Consider the following 7,275-nt stretch of genomic DNA (forward strand, 5'->3'; position numbering starts at 1 on the left):
TATCATACTGGTTCACTTGCTAGTTTGCATACTTCAATATACCGGTTCACACTTCAGCATATTGACATCAATGACAACATACAATCATACCATGTTATCAAACTCTGCACATATGCCAACACTTTAAGGATAATAAATGTATTCTATAGATAGCAATGGCTATGCAACCCTTAAATATCTTTAAGGATATTTTCCAGCATTAGCAATGGTTAACTAGTAGTTATGATGTATGTTGCAGTTTTTTGAATTGTGCAATGTAACGGTTGCATAGCCGTTGCCACTATATTCTATAGACTAGGTATAAATTTATAATCATACACATATGAGTAATAGAGTATGTGAGAGAGAAACAAAAAAGAGATAAATAAGTAAATAAATATATAAAAGATCAATGGAACAACAACACAAATAATAAATAAAAAAAAAATATATATATATATATATATATATATACATATATGTGTATATATATACACATACATATTTATGTATATATATATACATATACATATATATGTATATATGTACACATATATATACACATATATCCACATATATGTGTATATATATGTGTACATATACATGTATATATGTACACATATATATACACATATATCCACATATGTATATGTATATATACATACATACATATATATATACACATACATATATATACATAATGTAAGGGTTGCATAGCTATTGCCACTATAGTCTATAGACCAGGTATAAATTTATAATCATACAAATATGAGTAATAGAGCATGTGAGAGAGAAACAGAAAAGAGATAAATAAGTAAATAAATATATAAAAGATCAATGAAACAACGACACAAATAATAAATAATATATATTTATATATGTATATTTATATGTATTATGTATATATATGTACATATATATACACATATATACACACACACACACACATATATATATATATATATACATATATATATCTATATGTATATATATGTATATATGTATATATGTATATAAAGAAAACAATAGAAAAGATATAAAAATAAAAAATAAAATAAAAAAATATACAAAACAAAATATATATACATATGAGTATAAAAAAGATAAATAAAAAGATGAATAAATATAATATAATATAATAAAGTAGTATAAACCGATCAATAAGATTTTATGTTCTCTATTTTATTTTTTATTCTCTCAAAATATTTTATTTTATTTTTTGTGGTATAAGATTTTAATGAGAGGATATATTTTTAAGCATAATTGAAGTTTAATATTATACATTAGCTTAAAATTACACATTGGATGTTGATTTGAAGACCTTAGTAACCTTGGGTAAACTGGAAACTAATGATAAGAAGGTGTCTACTCTAAATGGATATAATTCAATTAATTTAAAATAGTTAAATTAATTTTTACTTAATTTTATATTTATTAAATCAATTTTAAATATTTAGAATAATTTTTGTTAATTTATATATTTATTAAATTATTTTAAAAAACAAACTTTAAAATACACCTCAACAAATTAAATATAAATGATTTTAGGGGATGTTATTGTTGGCATAACTGATGGTGTTGACACAACCGGTTCATCAGTTAGTATTGTCATTGATGATCAACACTTATCATTAAATAAGTCCAAGCTCATAGGCAATGAGGTGTGGTAAACTTCAATGGTTTACTCATGGCTGTAAACAGTATGGAGGATTCAGTGCTTCCCTAATATGCATCATTGACACACTTAAGCAGTGTGTTGGTCTAAGACTAATCGTTTGAAGGATAAACAAAGTAGTTGACTAGTCAGTCAAACATCCGATAGGTGTTGAGATCAGTTTCTTAAACAAGCAGTTGAAATGATGATGCGGTTACAAGAGGTGACTCAAATTATAGTTTAGTAGTCTTATGCATGACCGAAACACTCTGGATAGACAGGTGATTAGTCTGGTTGACGATCAGTGACCGGTGGAAAAAGATGAAGAGTTACACCGATGAACCAGTGATACAGGTTGAAGAATTCTATCCATTGAGAATCTTGGAGGAGTGATCGGTAAGCTAAATACGATGACCAAAGGTGAGTCAGTCATGGTGATATATCATCAAAACAAATTTCTAGTGAAGTCTACAGTAGTTAACCACTAGTTAAGGTGAGATTTGTGCAGATTTTCCAATTCGCATTAAAATGACAGAACATGACCCAAAAGTTGGTAGAATTATGAGTTGCAGTGGCATATAAGGATGAGTTGTTGGTGAGATTGATGGAGACCGCACAAAGAAAGTGTGGGAAGATTTGAATTTCAAATCTATTGAGTATTAGGTGTAAACTCATTTAGGAATCAACATGTATGTGTCAACAAAACATGGTATAAAGGTTTTTGGCAAAAACCAAAAAGTTTGATCGTAAAATTGCTAAGTGCAATTTTGAAGAGAGGCAATCCAACAAGGTGAGAAGAGTGCATAACTGCTAAGTGAATAGTAGAGTGGTGAAGACAGTGTGCAGAGCTTAGATAGTGTGAAGAGTAGAGAAATAATGCAGAGCACCAATAGACTGTAGAGCAAGTGAAATGCAGAGCACTAGTAGAGTGCAGAGCAAGTGAAATGTAGAGAACTAGTAGAGTGCAAAGCAAGTGTAACTAATGGGCAAAACAAAGAGCTTCAATTGGATCTGATTAAGCTAAGAGTAGCTACTATAGCATATTATTCTCTCCATTGTTTTCTAATAACTACAATAGAAAATCCCTTAACCAAGTGGACTTTAACATGTCCCTTTGTAAAATACCTTAACCGGGTGACCTCTATATTGATGATTGTAAGTCCTTTAACAAGGCTACCTCTAACAAGGTAAAGGTTCTAATAGGCCTTAAATAAAATACCTTAACTGAGTGGCACCTAACAGTGTCTTTGTAATCTCCTAATAGGGATGGCTCCTCACTAGGCATGCTCCAGAAGAGTGCAAATTTTGTGAGTTTCTACTCACACCGTGGTTTTTTCCCATTTGGGTTTCCATGTGATGAATCTTTGTAGTCATGTGTGTTTGATTTTATGTGTTCATGTTTCTTTTTAATCTTTCTTATACTGATAAGTGTTAAGTTTGAATAGAAACTTTGATTATGGTTAAATCTGGTAAAAATTGGTATAGTGTTGATTCACCCCTCCCCTCTCAGCATTGGTTGGGACTAACAGTTATGACATCTATAGGAATTGTTAACTCCCAAAATAAAACTCTTAAAACATATTAAAAAAATTATATTAACTATGTGAATTCTATTTTAAGTTAACCCTTTGAATTATATTCAACAAGACCGTAAATATATGTCCATGTACCTAGTTAGTTGGACTTTTTTTTTTATATTGAAATTATGCAAAAAAAATTACAAGTTAGTTGGACTTTTAATTCACTTGTTTTTCATGAGATAAACATCTTTTTTTTAATATTTATAATCAATGATAATAAATGTACAAATAATTAATGAAATGAATTGGATTTTTTTTTTTATTAAATACGTAGGAAGAAACATTACATAAAAAATATCACAATATTAAATTTATTTCCATTGTTTAACAATGTTTAACAAAATATTGAAATAATGTAGCTCATAGACAAAAAAAAACATAGCTCATAGACATTGCTATCCTTATTGGATGCTATCACTTGCAGCCAATCCTTGATATTATGTTTTTTCAAATACTTCTTTGTCAAGCACTTCAAATATCTTTTAGAAAATGTTGTCTCAGAAGTGACACTAAGTTTGCTCTTTAACTTTAGAGAAGAAATTATAATCGACCTGCTTATTTTTAATGATAAAAATTAAATCTTATATCCACACAAATTAATAACTATTTAAGCTATTTCAAAACATAATGATTATGCTAAGTATCCTGCCATGGCATTATGGCAGCAACAAATAATAAAATGAAATAGAAAGCATTTTTATATCCATAAGAGGCAAACTGAAATGAACTAGAATTTGTAAAATTATCATTAATATATATGTTTTGCGCATTTACAATTTTTACATGTAGGAGTCTTTCAAAAACTTTAAATCCAAAATGAGTGAGGTTACGAGGAAATAGCCAAAAAAATAAAACTACTAGGGGGTCAGAGCTAGGGCACAGGCAGTGGACACATTCATGGTTTACCCTAAGAATCTTTCCCTCCCTTTATGTAGAATTCTTCAGACATTATAAGTTGTGAGAATTCTTCAAGCTATCTGTAGTCTAGAAAGTCATCCACGGGAAACCATTTCTGGAGAAAGTACCTACCAATCCGCACCCATTTCCTATGATGTGTCAACTGCTCTACATTCAAGTTCAAAAGAAAAGGTTGCCTAGCCACTATTTGGTCAGGGAGGAGAAGCTTGGTTAATTCATTCACCCAAGGGATCCCCACCCCTACTTCTACAAAGATGACAACAGTAACGTCATCTCGAAGGAAGTCTTATTTAAACACCTTCCTTAACAACAACAACATATCTACCTTGTCTCCTCTGAGGTCCATAAGAGACACCAAGAACTGGGACGTAACGCTCGTGTTAACATGGTATTTATTTTCATTTCGCAGAAACTCTCTACCCAACACCATCCTCACAGCCTCATTAGTGAACATCCCAACCTCCTTATAGGCGGATTGGAAGGTTGGGTCTCTAACGGAGCCCAAAAAGGCCCTCTGGTCCTCTGTAGACATGCTTCTCAAGTGGATAGAAGTGTCCATCTTCTCTCTACTAACTTAGTGTCTACCTAGTGGTAGACTTGGTGCTAAATGGTTTTTTGAATTCTCGGATATCCCTGAATAGTAGGGCTAGTGGCCGGGTGGGAAGGGGTAATTCTAGTTCAGGTGGGTGGGAAACTAGAGTTTCGGTTTGAATAGAAGGTTCCTGAATACCAAATTATATAGCTTGAGCCTATAGACCTAAACCAAAGGCAGAATTTAACTACCATGAGCTCCGATGATTCATCTACCAAAGGCTAATTGAAGATGAAAGAAGCATAGATCATCTATAAATAGTTGAAGCTCTTGATTGTAATAATTCCTTCTCTAACTATATTAATTCATTTAATTTTTTTAAAATCTTTTATATATCTTTACAAATATTTCCTAGAATTGCACTATTGTGCGAAATTGGAAACAACTCTAAACTAGTAACAAATACCATATTGGAAGTTGTGTTGAATTTGTGGGGGCAAAGTGGATTGCAGTTAGTGACAAGACATATATTAAATGACCAACATTATTGATCATGACATTTGATACGTGTCTATTGAATACAATTCCATTCCGGGTACTTTCTGGAGAACTAGGTTCTATTCAAAAATTTGGGCCGAAAAAAAACTTCAGTCATTCATCTACAATAATTGAACGGTTTAAAATCGTTGATGGATTTTAGGTACATGTGACGTTTCAATGAGGTCACACTTATCGATACATCGTGGAGAGTCCAGACTTAATGTGATGTGATGTGCCTTGTCTATTAATGTCAATGAATTCAAACGGTCGATAAATATTAGCCAAACAAATTAAATTATTTTCAAACGATGGATAAATAGCCAACACACTTAAATAATTTTTCCTTTAGAGTAAAAATTTTTGTCCATACACTTATATATTTGTTCCTTTAAACAAAAAACATTCACCTCCTACAATATATATTTTCCCCATAGAACAAGGTATTATTTGCCAGAATTTGGTGGAATTTTCGTACCCTAGAAAAAAATCGCCAATACAAATTAATTTTTTTCCTACTTTGAAAAAAAATTTCACCATCAATATGAAAATTTCCCCCCCAAAATAACACCTGATTCACCAAGGTTTTACACTTTTTCCTGGGGGGTGCTTTCTTAAAGTTATCCCTGGTGACAACATACCAAGTATGATGGAAAACTCATCATACAACACCAAGCCTAATTCCCTCTAGGCTTCAATACTCAATCACAAGACAAACTTGAGTACGACATGGTGGATATTGGGAAGTGATCAGGAAACCCTTGGACATGTTTATGGCAACCTTTGTGGACCCCAAAAGGAGACTAGATTTATCACAACCTTCTATCAAGGGTTTGACTCAATGGAACCCGCAATTTGGCCTAGTAGCCCTTTACCATAGGACAGTTCCAAAACACAACCACAAAAGGTGTTGACACAAATTGTTAGCATGAAATGAAGTATTTCAACTAGGACCAAAACATATCACAAATCCAATCTTTGATACTTTGGGCTGCCCTTGAGGACCAATATTGACCTACTAGGCATAAAGCCCCAATTAGGTCACTTTTACAAAGGAACTATCCTACAAATTGATCAAAGGAACAAACCACCACTTGGAACACCTCCAATACACCTCCAAACCACTAAATTCCAAAAAATCTGGGTTCCACCCCTTCAAGTTTCTGCCAGCCCACAAATTTGCAGTAAGATGATAACCTGTCACATAGAGATGCCAAGTTAAAACTGCTTGGTTCTCACTTCTCCCTTTAGGGTAATCCCTGAAACCTTAAGAACCCTATAGTACACATGTATTCCTGATATTCCCCCAAGTGGTGTGAATTTTAGATAGGGGAATGTCAAATTATTAACATTTTGGTTCAAAACCCTAGGTTTAGGGGTTTTCTTGGCCCAATAAGACAAAATTGATCGGATCTCTCTCAAATATGCACCAAAACTCCTCAAACTGGTTGGGAATGAAATTTAGTTCAATACTATAACATCCCACACACATATTTTTCATTCACTAATCCATACAATAAAGTAAAGAGGTTTGAAACACATGATTTACAATAAATTTCAAGGAAAATAGAGATATTGTATTGCCAATCCTTCAAGAATACATCAACAACCATTGCCTTAGTTGGAGAGAGGCTTACATAGACAAATTATAGTTTACCAACCAACCATAGGCACTTTTTGAATGATGTGACCGTTGGGTGTAAACTTTGGCAAAAGTTGCATATGCAACTTTTCTTTTGCAATGCAACTTTTGGAGCAACTTTTACAATATTGACCTCCAACCGAAACAACTCAACTAGATACATGAAAATGTCTCAAATAAGCCACATATGGCTCAAACATGATAAAAACATTGATCTTGACAACATGAAAGCATTGAAGATGTCATATCAGAATAGGCACTATACATAATTGACTGAACAAATTTGGGCTATCCCTACAATACAAGCTATCTTGATAACAATGAGAAATGATCTAATTGAACTTATTACATCATGAAATGGTCCAATGGACCTTGTTACAATACAAGACACATGAGAACATAAAAATCAAATTAACAAAAAGGTCCTCATCTG

Source organism: Cryptomeria japonica, chromosome 11 (genome assembly GCF_030272615.1).
Source record: "Cryptomeria japonica chromosome 11, Sugi_1.0, whole genome shotgun sequence".
Taxonomy (NCBI): domain Eukaryota; kingdom Viridiplantae; phylum Streptophyta; class Pinopsida; order Cupressales; family Cupressaceae; genus Cryptomeria; species Cryptomeria japonica.